Source organism: Marmota flaviventris, chromosome 3 (genome assembly GCF_047511675.1).
Source record: "Marmota flaviventris isolate mMarFla1 chromosome 3, mMarFla1.hap1, whole genome shotgun sequence".
Classification (NCBI taxonomy): Eukaryota; Metazoa; Chordata; class Mammalia; order Rodentia; family Sciuridae; genus Marmota; species Marmota flaviventris.
In genome coordinates, this window is record NC_092500.1 from 99,703,411 (window position 1) to 99,720,248 (window position 16,838).

Below are 16,838 nucleotides of genomic sequence, written 5' to 3' on the forward strand. Positions count from 1 at the left end.
ATTCTTGCATCTTTTATAAATAGGTTTTTCAAAAATTTGAGGACTCTGTAGGCCTCATATTACTTAGATTTAGACATTGAAGGAAAATAACAGTGAAATAACACAAAGTTAGTGACTTGATATAATTCCCTTTACTAATGTTTATACTTTAAAGTGAATTTCCTGGAATAAAAATAATCTGAATTCAATGACATCATTTCATTTCTATCATGGTAGTGCTTAGATAAACACATTTGGGAAAGTATGGTTTCCTAATGCCCTTTACATCATAATATAATATTCATTCCTCACATTTAACTTCATAGATAGACTTTTAAATGATTATTTAGCTTATGTTGAAAGTAGTTATAAGAACAAATATACAAAATTGGCTGATATATTGCAGGAATATTCTTGAGAATGTTGTCTGTTTTGCCATTAGGGTAGCTCTTACATAATTTAAAAACTGATGCTTTTGTTAACTCCACTGCTAGTAAAGTGTTCCTTTAGAGTTGACGAGTAGCATTTATCTTATAAATGATCTTATTTTTATTTTTCTCCTTAGTTAATAAACTCTTAGACTTTATTTTTTAGTGCAACAATGACATGGGATCTTGTGGCAGGTAAAATTTTGATTGCTAATGTTACCTTTAATATATCTTAGTATCCACTTCACTTTGAAATCTTCACCAATTCACTTAAAATACTCATATTTTAACATTTATCTCCCTATACATCTCAAATTATTTTAAGAATGATGTGAAGACTATACAAAACAAATATGAAAGGCATTCCTAATTTTGGAAAACCAAATTTAGTATAATCCAATATTTTTACCATAAACCAATCCTTCATTAAAAAAAATCCTCATTTGCTTTAAATAAATGTGAAATTTGATAAAAGTACTATAAATTGAATTTCTTATATCCCCAATATGGTGTTTGTTAATGAGTTCTTAGTTAAAATATTCAATGATTTCCAACCATAAGAAGGATAAATTCAGACTGTCATCTCAGCAAATACCTACAGCTATTTCTGTTTGTGTAACTTTTGTTTCACCTAAAGTGGCTCCTCCTCTTCCTGACAGTGCCTGGTGAGCTGGACTCCCAGAAAAGCCTAAGAAGAGCTGGACCCTTCTGGTTTCTTCTGCCCACATATACTAATGCACCAACGCTCAAAGCTGCTTTTATTTTGTTTCACTTTTTTAAAAATATAAACCTCCTTTTATGTTCTTTCGTTTATTGCCTTACTTTAGTGCTTTTTCTTAACCGTGTATAGAAATATTAAAAAACATTTGAATAAATAATCTAACTTAGAGAATAGAATGGGGATGGAGGTAATAATTCAAAGGATACATTTTCAGTAAAGTTTTACATGTTCTCTTAGTAACCAAATAGGTAACTTCTGAAAATTTAATCATTTTAATTTAATTGAATGTATAACTGTGGCATCAGAGGATATTTAGGAAACATTTTAGATTGTCATACACATTTTCTTCTTCATTAATATAAACTTTAAGAAAGAATTAAACATAACAATTGTTTGCTTTGTTGAGATTTCTTATTTGCTGAGTCCTAGGCAATTGGTTTAAGGTGAAAGTGACTCATTTATTCTTGGAAACCACCAGGACTGTATCAGTCTTACTTCTTACTTCTTGATCCATTAGTGTATGGAACTATATATTTAGCATCAGAAGAAGGTATATCTGAAATAGGTTAACAGATTATAATAAAGTTTCTTTCTTTCTTTTTTGCTCCGGATTTTCCTATTGTTCCTTTTTTTTCTTTCTTTCTCATTGAATTTGTCATTTTTTTTTTTTTTTGGCCTTTGATAATTCCAGCTGTGGTCTGAAAATCTTCTATCTAGATCTAATTTTCTATAAAATAAATATGCCTTTATTTGCAATCCCTGCCCCCTCACCATCATGACTCTGGGTGTTAGAAACACAGAGCATAATTACAGGGTCAAAAAAGCCTCTGATAACATTTAGTCTTAATTTTTCTCTACCATGTCACATATCCTATTAATAGAAGCTGAGTTACTCAGCAAAAATTAAGCAGAGACATGCAGGAAAAAGAGGTAGGTATGATAAATTTTTCTTCTTCCTTTTACAAGTCCAGAGGCTTTGGTAGATATCTCTTAACCATCCTACAAAGTCTTTTCTTAGTATATTTTATTTCTGGTTGAATATTTATCTCTTTTCTATTTTCTTTGTTTAGAAGACAGTACCTTAAAAAAAGTGTTCTTCATTCCAAATTTCCTGATGAGTCTTAAATTTGGAAGAAAGTATTTTAATCTATTTTACGTAGTTTAGAGATTGAGGCACTTTAGCATGAATTATCCTTTATATTTAAATCAAATACTTAACGAATATTGATTAGGTTCCTGACACTGAAACAGGTGCTAAATAGTCATGGAAAAAAGCCATGATATTGATCATGGAGCACAGTCTTGAAATTTAAATATGTAATCTTCATTTTTTAACATTTAGAACATCTTCCTCCAGCCCAATACACACAAGCTCATATTCTTTTACCTCTTTTTTATAACACTGTCACACACACAGTAATTTTAAATATTTAATTCTTTTTCTTTTTTTGCAGTGCTCTGGATTGAATTCATGGTGTGTGCATGCTAGGAAAGTACTCTACCACTGACTTACATCCCCACTCACATATTTAAATTTTTTTTTTTAAATCCCTGGAATGATATATACTCTATGGCTCTAAACTAGTAACTGACATTCAATTACCACCCAATAAATACTTATTATGACACTGGGATCAGAACAAGGAAATATTGGTGAAATAACAAAGTGAAATATTTGAATGGATAGCATTGTGGATAGGACTAATCAATATTCAAGGAAGGCTAGTGGATGTGGAAAAGAGACAGTCAAGAAAATGATGTTGATTACTATAAGAATCGTTTATTGTCTCTAAACTGAAAAATAAAAGGAACATTTTACAATTGGTTCTCTGTCTATATAGACTTTTTCGTGTATACCCCTTTTAAGCTGAGTTTGGGGGTCCTTTTATCAGTGATATCCTATTTCCTCTCTCAGCCCTCTGCATTACATTTGTTTTTCTTTGTGTGTGTGGGTACTGGGAATTGAACCTAAGGGTGCTCTATCACTGAGCTACATCCCCAGTCCTGTTTATTCTGAGAAAGCATTTGGCTAAATTGCTCAAGTAGCCTTGAACTTGTGATCCTCCTAAAAAAAAATAGAATGAGCTTCATTAAAAATTATTGAATTGAATAGTAGTAACTAATAGACAACTATGGCAGAGTGTTTTGTTAGACATAGTTGAGAAAATGAAGAAAAAATGTATTAGACTGCATCCATATCACTAAAATTGTGATGCATATGCATAGAAAACACACATAAGTAAAAAGTTAAATGACAATCAAATGGAATAAAGTGTATATAAGGAAAGGTAAAGATTTGAATACAAATAAAAAGGAGAGGGGAATGTTTATCAAGCAAGGAAAATAGCTGAGTAAAAAAGCTGGGAAATTTGAGTAAACATGGTGTAATTGATGAAAAGCATATCTGAACTGAGGGTTCATATCCCAGTATATTGAGATATAAAACATTGCACTTTGCTATCAAAATTGCTATAAAACTTAAGTGGCAGGGATAATTGGTCAATTATTTGAACATAAATTTTGTCATCACTGTGAATGTCTCAGGCACTGCTGTTTTCAGCGGATCAAGTGGTCACTGATACATGATTTGTGCTCTTCTTAGAGGGTAATGAGTACAGACAGTAAAAAAGTAAAGAAAGCAAAGAGCAAGATAATGTGACATCATGCTAAGTGCTATGCTTTGAAAGAAAAACAATTGATCTAATAGAGCTTGACTGGTAAGGCTGCAGGAAGACCCTGGTTGGGCTTACTTGGAGGGTTCATTTGGGAAATTACACAGGTTTCTTCCATTTTAAAAGTCATACAGAATAAACCAGATTTGCTTCTGCTATAATAATTAGATAGATACTTCTAGAAGCAAAGTATGCATATTAAACAATTACCTTTGCAGGTATTTATATAAATTTCACTAATAAGAAAAATAAACACAGAGGATTAGTAATTTTCCTTTAGTCACAGAGCAAGTGTTGATTATGATTTGAATCAATCAGTGCATTTTTATAGACCTTTATTTGAATCAGGACATCTTTTCCTATTTGGTAAAGACACATTTCCAAAAAAATTCCATCTTGTGTTCATCCTCTGTCTCCTCCTTGTGGCCACTTTTTTTCTTTCTGCTTTTAATTTATCTTTTGTTTTCTTTGGGTTTTAACATCTCTGCCTTTCATTTCTCCCAATCCTTTTTTTCAATACTTATGAATTAATTCCAATTCTAGCTATTCTCTGGGTACTGATCAATGTAGGCCATTCTTTTTAAAAGTTTTCTCTGAAACAGGCATAACACGTGGGAATGGGAGACTGTTACAGAACAGAGTGAGGATACAACTTCCCATGGTATAAACTCAGTATTTTTAATGTATTCTGAATCATCAATACTTCTATATTTCATATCTGTGTTCTGTTCTGTTCTTCAGTGAACAGTATTCTGATGGATTTAATTCAAATGAGACAATCAAAAAAGTCAAAGGTGATTCCAAGCTTTTGGGTGAGGGACCACAAGCATGAAGTTCTCATTTACTGAGACTAAATATATTGAGAGGGATCATTCACTTTTTGATGTGCTAAACTTAAAATTCTATAAAAATATCTAAGCAGATATGCAAAAAATACAGGGAGATATGGGGTCCTAAAGATCAAGCACAGACTTGGGGATAAACATTTAGATATCATCAAGATATGGCTCTTTCATCAAGCCATGCCCCTAGATGGGCTCATTTAGGTGAGTGTAACCAAGTGTTGGGACACAATATTTTGAAATCAGTTAAGGAGGAGTCAGTGAATCTAAAGAGGAAGATAAGAAAATGGTGTCCTGGGGTATAAAATGGTTTAGAGAAGACAGTGTTTTAAGAAAATTTAATAAAATTGTTATGTCAAATACTGCTTACAGGGTGGGTAAGATAATTGCCAAGAAATACCCATTGGATATTAACAGGGAGGTTAATCCTGACTTTAACAGGACAGTTTTACAGAAATAGTGAGGGGGAAATCCTGATTAGAAAGGGTTCAGGACAGCAGAATAAAATAGACATTATTATTGCTGTGGGTATATATGTAACTGCATGACCAATGTAATTTTGCAACCTGTACACTCAGAAAAATGAGAAATTATCTCCCATCTGATTCAAATGTATGATATGTCAAGATCATTGTACTGTCATGTGTAACTAATTAAAACAAAAAAAAATATTTTAAGGGATTAAAAAAAAAAAGAAATGGTTCAGGAAAAATAGGAAGAGAAAGCAGGGCCAGAACCCTTTTGTTGTTAAAAGCATTAGAAAAATGGGGTGGTAGTGTGTGTTGAGGGAGGATATACATGAGGTTTTTTTTTTTTTTAAATTTGTTGGCTTTTTGTTTTTAAAATGGGAGATATTTTATTATATATGTACATTAAAATAAGTGAACCAGTAGAAATGGAAAAATCAATGATTCCAGAGAGAGAAAGAAAGAGAATTATAAATTCAAAAATTTTAAATAGGCCGATAGGATGAATTTTAAAATACAGCTGAAGACAGATGATAAATAAGAGATGGTTCAACTTAACCATTGTTGAAAAGGATAATGCCTTACACACAGACATAAGAGACAGTTTTTGTGTATTTGGTTGGCAGAGTAGAGGAAACTCTTCTAATTATTTTTCCCCCAAGATAATATTACAACAGGTCATCAGTTGAATTTGAGGAAAGAGAAAAGAAAGTTGAGAAAGGAAGAGAATTTGTGAATAATCTTCCTGGAGATTAGACCAGTTACTGTGGTCACAATCACCACTTTCAAAAAAGTGTGGTGCACATAGGCGTAGACTAAACCAGGCTGCAATTTCTAGATGCTTGTGATGAATGAAGAGATAAGCAACAAGTGGTAGCTGTATATAAGGAAATGATTATTATAATTGATCCTTATGTGGTCTAAGTCAGGTTAAATAGTCAATAAGTTATGAGGGATTGATGACACTGAAAAGGTTATATATGTACAACAATGATGTATATATGTACATCAGTGGATTTGACATCCCAGAGGGTATTAAAGGAGTATGGACTGTCTAGAAGGAGTGGGTTGGAAAGACAGGAGTTGGGGGTCAGAGAGTTGAATACCTAAAATTGAGATAATGAAGAAGGGGTTCTTGTGGGAAATGAAATTTTCTAGAGTCAGTGCAGCCCTATCCCATAGGACCTTCTTAATGATGGAGACATTATATATCTGTGCTGTATAATTTCATAATAAATAGCATCTGTAGTTACTGAGCACTCAAGATATGACTAATGTGACTAGGAAAAATAATTTTAAGTTTTAAAAATTTTGATAAATTTAAATTTAAATAGTCATCTGTGCCTAGTGATTATAGTATTGGACAGTGTAGCTCTAAAGTGTAATCAACTGTGGGTGGTTGATTTGTGGGTATGGATGAGGTTATTGGAGGTAAGTACAAGAACTAAGAACCCATGGTATTGAATTATCATCTACATGGATATTAAAATTACTAAGATAATGAGAGCAATAGAGGTGAGCAGGAGATTTAAGATGGTTGGGAAAAAAATAAGGGGATAAGGAAGATTGTCTGAGCGTTTGATAGATGATTGTATCAAGGTGTTTTTTTTTTTTTTGAGAATATAACTGATGAAATGAGCTATAGAGATGCTTTAAAAACATACAGTGATTTCCAAAATAATAAAATCATAAAATAATAATAGATTATTTATCCTTTTAGTACCACAATAGTAGAAAGTATGTAGAGGTATGACTAATTTTTTTCCTTTTAGAAATAATTAGGAGTCAGGTGTGATTATATATCACTCTTTCATCCAAGCATCATTTTCTGTACCATAGAAAGAGGTTGCATACATTCTCAGGGAAATTTAAGGTACATGAAAAATCAGATAAAATGAGAATAAAATAGTTTGCAAAATTTGGTGAAAATGGAGGAGCAGAGCAGAGACAGATGAACAACTTTCATTTCTTATTTTTATAATCACCTACTTGGTTTAACTGTTTCTCATGTTAATTTTCTCTGTCATTATTTAATTTACCTAGAATGGTAAATAAGAGGATAGATTTATTATTCATTTCCATATATTTTGACAGCAAAGTTCAGTTAATGTATAACATAGAGCCTCCAAACACCTTTTGATTCAACACTCCATCGGTTAAAAAAAAATGAACATGAGCAAGATTTGTAAGTACATTAATACCATTGGAGAGCATGTGCAAATGTACTTGAAGAATGTTCCTGTACCTCTTTCCCACATTGGTAGTGGTTGCTCCTCATTCTGGAGATCTTTTGAGATCATCTTCACACAGATAGGAACCCTGTGTGGAACACATCACACAGATATAGACCTGGGACATCTTGGGACATGATGGAGCAGAGACTGCTCTGTCTGCAGTTAATAATGAATCTAAAATCTTTGTAACTTTCCAATATATATCTTATTTCAGTGAAAATATTTATGATTGCTACTCTGACTCTCAATACAACAAAATGGGGAAATATGTTGAACTACAGAATCCAGAAAGAAGTTTCCTTGGAGCCAGATGAGGATTAAAAGACCCACATTTGATGAAGATATTTTAAATACCCTCTGTTAAAGTCAATGTTCCTCACTAATCCATAATAACTCTGTAATGAAACATCTTGTTTCTCCACAAGGTCATTATCATAACCTTTATCATTTTGCATGATGTCTATTTCGTTTCTGTCCCACCTAAATGATCACAGAACTCTTAAGGTTGATAACAATGCCATTTTTATTATAAGCTCAGAATTTATCATGCTGTTTAGTAAGTAGTGAACAGTAAAGATTTGCTGAATGTTTAGCCAAAGTCAACTCACTAGAACACTAGAACCAGACCTAGATTTTATCATGTGACTCTAGATTCAGATCTCTTTCCAAAAACAACCTCCTAATTGGATCTGTTAAAAGTGAGATAAAAGGAAATAAAGATTTAGTTCATCAAGAATTTTCTGTTTGTATTTATGTGTTCAGTTTTAAGTACTTTTATCTTGATGTGCACATGAGATGTTCTGAATAATATTTCTAATTAAATACTTTAGAGTAAATAGATATCTTGATTTCCATTTCCCTTGGACTTTACCAATAACCAGTACGATGAAAGCCAAGTTAATTGTCTTGTCTAACTAAGTAGATGGATTTCCTGCAGATGAGCATTAATGAAAAAATACTCCATCTTTTTTTCCTGTTTATAAACATAAAGGAGAAGGTCTTCCCCTTCCTTTCCCTGAAAGAATCTCTTCCTTGATTAGCACTTTTATATGAAATGAAATTTTTTCAGGAGTCCTGTAGCCCTATAGCCAGAAGAGTCTGGTTTTTTAGGATACAGGTGACTCATCCTCTTTGAAAGGTAAACCCCAAGCCATAAGCTCTTCTAGTTCTCTGGACACATTGTGGGTTTTACCAATGAACCTGTTACAGTCCAGGCTGTAACCATTTGCCTTGTTGGGAAGAGACAAGTTCTGTTATAACTTATCAGAGCAATTAGCTAGACAAATGGCTCTAGATCTAATTCTTCTGATAAGTCAAGAGTCTTAGAAAATCTAGATTTGTTTGTTTGTTTAATAAGAACTCAGATGAATACAGGAGAGCTTTGTTTTCCCTGCAAAGTAAAAGTAAGCTTCTTTGGAGGAGATGGAGTACAATGAAAAAGAGAAAGAAGAAAGAAAAGAGGGGAAAAAATAGGAATAAGATCAGAGAAAGAGAAAGAAAAGGAGGGAGAGGAGAAAGAAGAAAACAAATACCATATGGTGACTGACTTGCTTAATATTGTTTTAACTAGTCAGAAAAGCAAAGATTGTTAAAAACAATTCTAACAGAGTACAGTTGATATGGAAACCCAAGTCTTCTCATGTCCAAGATTCAATGGCTCAGAATTCTCTCAAGAGAGATGTTGCTTTGTGATACCTTTTATGAAAGCATTTCTCTTATTTATTGGATGGATATGGTATAATCAGAAAAAAATAATCTAGAAAAAAATTGTTTTTCTAAGTCTAGAGATTATATTTTCATTTTTTTATGATTGTTCAGAAGGGAAATTAGTTATTGGTTACTAATTTCAGAAAACTGTGGTTATTATTAATAATATCCATATAAACACCTAGTTTAAAATTATATTTCACAACATTCATTTTGGGATAATTTCACACCCTGTTTATAAGATATGTTCATATTTTATTGAATAATTATAAAATTGTCTGGAGAAGGTAAAACCTGAGCAAACCATTCAGATTTATGATTATGATTACTTTAGGACAATATTCTACCTCATTTTTTATTTGACAGAGAAATTAACATAAAAAACAGATTTTCAGTCAAGGTCACATTCTCAAAATTTGCACTTGATGAACAAAGTCCATTCATATTTTTCCATAGGTTAAAACTGTAAAATGTGAATTGGATTTGTAAACTTTTATAGCATTTAAATAAAACCTTAAGATCTGTGAATGCCTTCTATATTCATTATTAAAATTTTCTCCTGAATTAATAATACATTTCCTGGAAGTAAGTACAGTTCAAAGACAGATTGTTAAGCTATAAATTATTCATCAACATCTTACTAGGAAAAGTATGTGTACATAAAATAAAACTGTAAGCAGATGACTGTTGGCTGCCCTGAATTATTTTTATGAAAGCATTTCTCTTATTTATTAATTAAAATTAATTCTCACAAAATTTTATTCATGTATTTTAATATGAGCAGATAAGGAAAACTGGGCATCCATCATGGAATTTAAAATATTTCTGGCCTAGAAATCAATTTTAATAAGTAAAAATATCCCCCCCAAAATTGATTAAGTTGTACCAGTAACTAAGAAATTGTTAACTAAAACCACATTGAAATACAAATATTTTACCTATATGACAAGAATTTACTTTTGATCACTAGAGGGAAAAGCAGTCTCTGGCCACTTAAATTTTGGTCCTACCAGTTTGGAGAAATAATATTAGTACCTCTGTAGTACCCCTGAAAACTAGGACAAGAGAAAATCCTTTCTATAGAGGTAAGAATTTTCTAGCATGTAACCTACACTAGATCCACCCTGTGTAAGCTTAAAATGAGGCTTCACCAAGATATTTATGGGGGAACAAAATTTTCCTGACTACCTTTCATGATGTCTTGGGCTTTGCATAGATTCACACTAAGAAACTCTAAAGCTATGCTTACACAAATTTAAAATAATCAGTCAATAAATGAAATGTCACTTAAATAAGATAAAAATATGCTCCAAGAAAGTTTATAGAATCCAGAGCCTCTACACTGTTCAGTGTTCAAGAAAAATACATACATAACAAAGAAAATCTAATCATAGTCAATTAAATACAGACAGTCAGTAGAAAATAAAATTGAGATGTTCCCTGAATATAATGTTACAGACATGGGAAAGCCTCATATTCTCACTTCTTCCCTCATTTGAAAATTTATCATAAGTGTCCCTTGCACATTTCCTTACTCCTCTGCCCCCTCACCCCTGCTGGGTCAAAAAAACTCTTAAGAGAGCTTTGTTTTATTTTGATGGAATGCAAATTGTCACTTACTCCAAATGTGTTTCCATGAAACTGAATGTGGCTAGAGAAGAACAGAGAACTGCATCTGCAGCATCCATAAGACTTATCACTGCCTGGCACATACATTTCTCTACTCAGTCATTTCTGCCTTTCTAGACGATTAATTCAGACTTACTCTCTCCTCAGGCTACCAACACCTCTCCTGTTCTCCTTCTATATTAGTAATCTTGCTTCATTTTTTTCAGCAAGAAAAGAGAAAAAATCAGAAGAGAATATCCCCACTCATCCTCATCATATCTACTGAATTAAATCCACTCTTTAACCCTTCTGTTCAGTTCCCTTTATTCTCTAAGAATGTGTGGTTCTTGCTCAAGAGACCACTCAAACCCCTCCAATTATGAGCCAGATCATATTTCTTCTACCTACTTATTTATGGTAATTATTCCAGAACTCTAAATCCTGCATAATCTATCTTTCTGTCTACTAGGTAATTTCCATCAGTTTCCCTCTTTTATCTTTTGTCTTGAATAATCTGTCCCATTAGTCTGTTTGCCCTTCAGCATCTACTCCCTTTCTGTTTCCCTTTACAATGAAACACTGAAATTAATTGCCTACAATCTTTATACAGAAATGATCTCCTCCCTTTCTCTTATAATAAGCCTACTTTGATCAGGCATTCACTAGTATTGAAACAGAATCTGCTGATGTTGTACTCAACAAAGACTTCAGAATGCTAAATCCCATTCCTTATTTTATTTGAACTATCACCAACATTTGAAACCATGTTTTATTGTATTGTCACGGAAACACTTCCTGCAATTGATTTCTGTTATGGTATGCTATGGCTCTTCTTCTTGCTATTCTCTGTTTAATGGTAGAGTTTCCTAATGCTCGACACCTGAACATTTTCTCCATCTGTGCATTCTCCTGTCTACTGATTATACCGTCTAGACCATGCCTTTAAGTGCAGTTTATATGCTGACATCCAGACTTCTGTTGAAAACACTCCATGAAAACTCCACTTGCAAGTTTAACTATAACATATATCCATGGCAGGACACCTCATCTTCTCATATGCTCCCTGTGATCTTCCACACTGCCACAAAGTCTACTCTACCTGCGAGTTACCAAGGCCAATAAAGTCATTCTTGTCAACTCATTCTCTTATCTCCCCTATTTAGTCCATCAGAAAATAAAATGGTTTGACTTTCAAACTATTCAGAATTCGAGATTTTTAAAATTGCCTCTCCTGCAATAACTCGGAGTTAAGCCTTCTTGATGCTTCACATGATTATTTTGAGACTTCTTTGGGGGTTGTCCTGTTTCTGACCTTGATCCTATGACCTCATATTTTATCAACAGAGCAGCAGTTGGGATGAACATATAAATTATAAACAGATCATCCCCAACCTTTGCTCAGGACCTTCCATTTCCTCTCCATCTCATTCATGGTAACACTATTCTTATAACAAGAATGCTAACACCAGAGCTACCTCTGTAACCTAATCTACTGTGCTCACCATATGCGATCCATTCTTGCAAATCTGCCTTCCTTGCTTTTCTCTGGCTTCTCCAGGCATAGTCCTACATTATACTTCTGCCCTTGCTGTTCCTTCAAACTACAGCATTCACTTTCTTCTAGTCTTTGTGTAATACTTTCTCTTTAGTGAGTAATTTTATAAAATGCTGTTTAAAATTACGATGTCCTTAGCCTAGCTCTTCTTATCCTTTGCTTTGTATCTCTGCATAGTAATTAATACCTTCTCATATACTATATTAATTAGCTACTTATTTTGTCAGTTTCTAAAGAAACTTTGGGAGGGGAGGGAGGTACCAGGGATTGAACTCAGGGGCACTAGGCCACTGAGCCACATCCCAGTCCTATTTTGTATTTTTATGTAGAAACAGGGTCTCACTGAGTTGTTTAGTGCTTCACTTTTGCTGAGGCTGGCTTTGAACTGCCATTCCTCCTGCTTCAGCCTCCCAAGCCTCTGAGATTACAGGCATGTACCACTGTGCCTGGCAGAAATAAGATTAAGTATCTTCAAATAGGCCAGGAACAGAACTGTTTGTGGACATATGGAAAAGAACAAATAAAAAAAATCTACTTATGTTCTTTTCCATATGTCCACAAATAGTTCTGTTCCTAGCCTATTTGAAGGCACTTAATATTATCTTTGTGATAAATAAAGGTTCTGATGTTAGACTTTTCTTACATCTTCTCCTCCTTTTTCTTTTATGTTTTTTAGTAGACTACCCAGAGTGAGTTTTGATTGCTTCAAATTAATGCCTTCAAGTTTATAGATTATCTAAAATCTGTTACCATTTCAATTCTTTTCTCCATCACATTTCATTTTTTAGTTCATTCTTAGAGTTAGAAGCTTAGATTACAGAAGTTTAGAACAAAAAAATCTGTAACATTGCTCCTTCAACCCTATATTTCCTATTTTTCTGCAATTTGAAACTCCATTGACATTTAGCTCTTTTTTTCCCTCTAGAGTTGAACAAGTTTAGCTGAGAGTCTAATAACTATAGTAGTGGTCCTTAATGGGAATAAAGGCAGTTTTGCCTCAGTAGAGACACTAGAGGCATTTTTGATTGTCATATGTGCTGTGAGTGCTATCATTTAATGGATTGGGGTCAGGGATATTGCTAAACATCCTCTAATGCATGAGCTGGCCTTCCTCGACAAAGAATTTATGGTCCAAAATGTCAGTGGTGCCAAGGTTGAAAAGCCCTGTAAAATAAGCACCTAAAAATAGAATAGTTCAAAAATAATGTTTGCAATTATCTACTTTTTAAAATATAAGCCATTTAACAATAAATGAAGAATTCACTGGGCTGCAAATTATCTGTTTGCAATGCTGTAGTGTCCTAAATTCAAATATCTTAGAAAGAATAGCACAGATTATAATAAAGAAGTTCAGCAAAATCATATTGTTCTTAGAAGGAATTCCATTTTGACCTGAGTCATTTCTATGATTTGTCAGGTAAGAACTGTTTTAAAGTAGTGAATCACAATTGCTGAGATAAGAATTACTTCATGACAAAATATCTTCAGTCAAGCATTGTGTTTCTTTTAACCTTTTTAGACTTAGGTTTTTAAATTCCAAAAGTATCATTAATTTGGACTAGGTCAGATTCTGAATGTGCTGATAATTTGTCATATTTTTCTTACTTATTTGTGATCAGCTGCAAAACTCTTACTGTGATTTTTCTTTTTTCTTTCTTTCTTTTTTTTTTTTTTTTTTTTTGCTACTGGGGATGGAACTCAGGGGCACTGAGCCATATTTTGTATTTTATTTAGAGACAGGGTGTCACTGAGTTGCCTAGCACCTCACTTTTGCTGAGACTGGCTTTGAACTCACAATCCTCTTGTCTCAATCCTCTCAGGACTCTGAGATTACAGGCATGTGCCACTACGCCCAGCTTACTTTGGACTTTTGAAAAGACTTTATTAGTAACTATAACTTGGATATAATATTAAATTCATCCCTTTGTGAAACATATTTTTTTAAAAAATGTTTATTCCCCTTCCAATTGCTTTCATATTCTTTTCCCTCATAGTGATTTAATCATTTCTTTTGTAGCTTTCATGGAACTCAGATAAACAGAATAGAATGAATCACAATTACTGCCAACAGTTTAGTCCTCTCCTCCAAAGACTAAAATATTGGCAATCTTGGACACATTGTTTCTTCTCCTTTTGTGGTATTCTGTCCCCCATCTCTCCACACATAAGCACAATCCAAAATTGATTATGTTCTTTTTTCACTTACTTTAATTTTTGTAGTTGAATCAGATTATTGACTGAACCATATCTAGCTTAGCATTATTTTTTTGGATATTATATAAAACAGTAACATGCCACATATAATTTTCTGACTCTTATTTATTTTTGCCTATATAAATTTATCATACCAGTATTCATATTTTGGTAATTTTCACAATTCAAATAATGATAATATATGACATAGGATTTACTGTGTGTCAGACAGTGTCTTCATCATCCTTCTACGAATTACCTATTTCATGTATTATGAAATATAGTGAATAGTGTTTTATCCCCAGTTTGCATATGCAAAAACTGAGAGATTGTCTTAATTGACACATTGTTAGATAGGTAGTTAATGGCTAAGCTGGATTTTTAACTTAAATCTCTTTTGTTTTTTTCAGGGTTTTTTTTTTTTTTTTCCTGCTATGATGAAAAGACCTGACCAGAGCAATTGTAGAGGAGAAAAGTTTATTTGGGGACTCAACAGTTTCAGAGATCTCAACCTATAGACAGCAGACTTCCTTCCTCAGGGCTCAGGATGAGGCTGAACATAATGGCAGAAAAGTGTGGCAGAGGGAGGAAGCATACGTGATGATCATAAAGAGTCATAAAGAGAGAGAGGGGTCTCTACTTGCCAGATAAAAATATATACTCCAAAGCCCTGGCCCCAATGCCCCCCAGCCTCTTCCAGCCACACCCAACAAACTTCCATTAAAACAGAGCTCCAGCAGAGCTGTGGCATTTGACTGCTATATTTATCCTTAATTTCCAGCTATTATTAACTCACCAAAATTTAAAGTGTCAAGTTATTTCACTTTCAATATTTGTGCAATTTTGTACATACTGGGGGAAAAGAGGAATGTAAGCCAATGTATTTTGCATTTTCTGAAAATGACAACATCATCTTAACCCCTTCACTTAAAATTGGAAAACTGCAATGAACATTATGCTTTCATAATATCATAAATTCGTGTGATTAGGCAATATTTTCATGCCCACTGCCAAGAACACTAAATGTTTTATGGAAATAAGATTGCTAATATTTTCAATTCAGATATATCAACACATCTAAATTGCTCCTCTTCTATAAATATTATTATAATATTAAACATAATATTATAGTCATTTAAATTGTTATACTTGCCAGAAAATAATGTTTTTATGTAATTTTTTGCTCTTTTGTAACCATCCAAATCTACCATTAATTATTGATTTTAAATATGGAAAAATAACTAATTTTATTTTAATTGTAAATAAATTTAAAAAGAATATGACAAATGCTGATCCTCCATTAAGCCTTTATTGTTTAGTGGACTTGGGTGAGTATTTTATATAAAGTACTTCAAATTCTTTTTGGAAACAAACAACTGGTGAATTAATATGTAAATTAATGTTAGCATGGATACCAAGTAGACCTAATTTTTCTTGACAGTGGACCTGACAGTGCCTGGTCTAAGATGAGTGAAAGCCTGAAATGCAAGATCTAGACCAAAATGTTTTGTAGGCAAATTGTGGTCCATCACCTGCAGTGGACACTGAAGTGGATTGAGAGCAGCAGCAGTCAGGATGAAACGGAAATGAAGCCCTGTGCCAACTGTTCAATAAAGGCATCAGTCCTACAGCTCTCATCTTAAACAACAAAATACAAGCAGGAGGTAGCAATATAGAAACTGGGGATTTCAGAAAATTTGCTAAATTTTAATATAGAAGGTAGAAGATAGATCCTAGAAATGGCTGGCTACCAGAGATGAATACCTTCATGTGTTGCATATCAACATACACTACACTAAGGGGTAAAGGATGCTGGTAAAGCCAAAAGGATGAAATGTTTTTTCTTCAGGTTCATTAGTGTAATTTTAGAGAGTGGCCATAGTATGGAGGGGAAAAAAAAAGCTTGTCTTACATTAAGATTGCAAGTGCATTTTAAATTTAGTTAACAATTTGTTATGTGTTTTCAGAAATAAAATTAAGACACTTCTGTTAAAAGTACGACTTTTACGCCTACTGAATGATAGTACTAAATTATCATTCATTCATTTAACAAATGCCAGTTGGGCCCTTAATGTTTGCCAGGCTCTGTTAAAACTGTTTTCAAGCTACTAGGTTGGCTTGAAGGTCAAAGATGAATCCTGATATCCTAATGTTGGCTCTCAAGGCACTTCAAATCCTAAGGACAAGGTTCACCAGAAGACATGTCACTTTTGTAATGAGACTGGGACAGATAATAGAGGATCTTTGTCTAATTGGTTGGGTATCAAAGAAGAAGTGAGGAAACATGGATTTTTAAGTTGGAAGAAATTTGCTATAAATAGATAATAATGTTTTGCTTATAGAGCAATGTAAGAATTTTTTTCAAGAGTTAAATGAGACAAAAACTAAAAAGTCATATTGGAAGTATAAATAAATTCTAATTTATCAAGAAT